The sequence below is a fragment of the Mirounga angustirostris genome, unplaced genomic scaffold (assembly GCF_029215605.1).
Source record: "Mirounga angustirostris isolate CCGP_5_RB_7025 unplaced genomic scaffold, mMirAng1.0.hap1 SCAF_8, whole genome shotgun sequence".
NCBI classification, from domain to species: domain Eukaryota; kingdom Metazoa; phylum Chordata; class Mammalia; order Carnivora; family Phocidae; genus Mirounga; species Mirounga angustirostris.
This window is the reverse complement of record NW_026991716.1, coordinates 47477066-47478920: the sequence shown is the minus strand read 5'-3', so window position 1 is coordinate 47478920 and position 1855 is coordinate 47477066.

The following is a 1855-nucleotide window of genomic DNA, read 5'->3' as shown; positions in this document are numbered from 1 at the left end:
TTTCACTCAGCCTAATACCCTCTAGGTCAATCCATGTTGTCTCAGATGGCATGATCTCATCCTTTTCTATGGCTGTGTAATATTCCGTTATATATCCCACATTTTCTTTATCCATTCAGCTATTGATGGACACTTGGGTTGCTTCTGTGTATTGCCTATTGTAAATAATGCTTCCATAAAGATAGGACTACATAAATTTTTCAAGTTATTGTTTTCATTTTCTCTGGGTAAATACCCAATAATGGAATTATTGGATCATATGGTATTTCTAGTTTTAATTTTTTGAGGAACATCCATACTGTTTTCCATGGTGACAGCACTAATTTTTTTTTAAATTTTTTTTTATTCTTATGTTAATCCCCATACATTACATCATTAATTTTAGATGTAGTGTTCCATGATTCATTGTTTGTGCATAACACCCAGTGCTCCATGCAGAATGTGCCCTCTTCAATACCCACCACCAGGCTAACCCATCTTCCCACACCCCCTCCCCTCTAGAACCCTCAGTTTGTTTTTCAGAGTCCATTGTCTCTCATGGTTCCTCTACCCCTCCGATTTCCCCCGCTTCATTCTTCCCCTCCTGCTACCTTCTTCTTTTTTTTTTTTTCTTAACATATATTGTATTATTTGTTTCAGAGGTACAGATCTGAGATTCAACAGTCTTGCACAATTCACAGCGCTTACCAGAGCACATACCCTCCCCAGTGTCTATCACCCAGTCACCCCATCCCTCCCACCCCACCCCCCACTCAGGCAACCCTCAGTTTGTTTCCTGAGATTAAGAATTCCTCATATCAGTGAGATCATATGATACATGTCTTTCTCTGTTTGACATATTTCGCTCAACATAATACCTTCCAGTTCCATCCACGTCATTGCAAATGGCAAGATCTCATTCCTTTTGATGGCTGCATAATATTCCATTGTATATATATACCACATCTTCTTTGTCCATTCATCTGTCGATGGACATCTTGGCTCTTTCCACAGTTTGGCTATTGTGGACATTGCTGCTATAAACATCGGGGTGCACGTACCCTTTCAGATCCCTACTTTTGTATCTTTGGGGTAAATACCCAGTAGTGCAATTGCTGGATCATAGGGTAGCTCTATTTTCAACTTTTTGAGGAACCTCCATACTGTTTTGCAGAGTGGCTGCACCAGCTTGCATTCCCACCAACAGTGTAGGAGGGTTCCCCTTTCTCCGAATGCCCGCCAACATCTGTCGTTTCCTGACTTGTTAATTTTAGCCATTCTGACTGGTGTGAGGTGGTATCTCATTGAGGTTTTCATTTGGATTTCCCTGATGCTGAGCGATATTGAGCACTTTTTCATGTGTCTGTTGGCCATTTGGATGTCTTCTTTGGAAAAATGTCTGTTCATGTCTTCTGCCCATTTCTTGATTGGATTCTTTGTTCTTTGGGTGTTGAGTTTGATGAGTTCTTTATAGATTTTGGATACTAGCCCTTTATCTGATATGTCATTTGCAAATATCTTCTCCCATTCTGTCGGTTGTCTTTTGGTTTTGTGGACTGTTTCCTTCGCTTTGCAAAAGCTTTTTATCTTGATGAAGTCCCAAGAGTTCATTTTTGCCCTTGCTTCCCTTGCCTTTGGCGATGTTTCTAGGAAGAAGTTGCTTTGGCTAAGGTCAAAGAGATTGCTGCCTGTGTTCTCCTTTAGGATTTTGTTGGACTCCTGTCTCACATTGAGGTCTTTCAACCATTTGGAGTCTATTTTTGTGTGTGGTGTAAGGAAATGGTCCAGTTTCATTCTTCTGCATGTGGCTATCCAATTTTCCCAACACCATTTGTTGAAGAGACTGTCTTTTTTCCATTGGACATTCTTTCCTGCT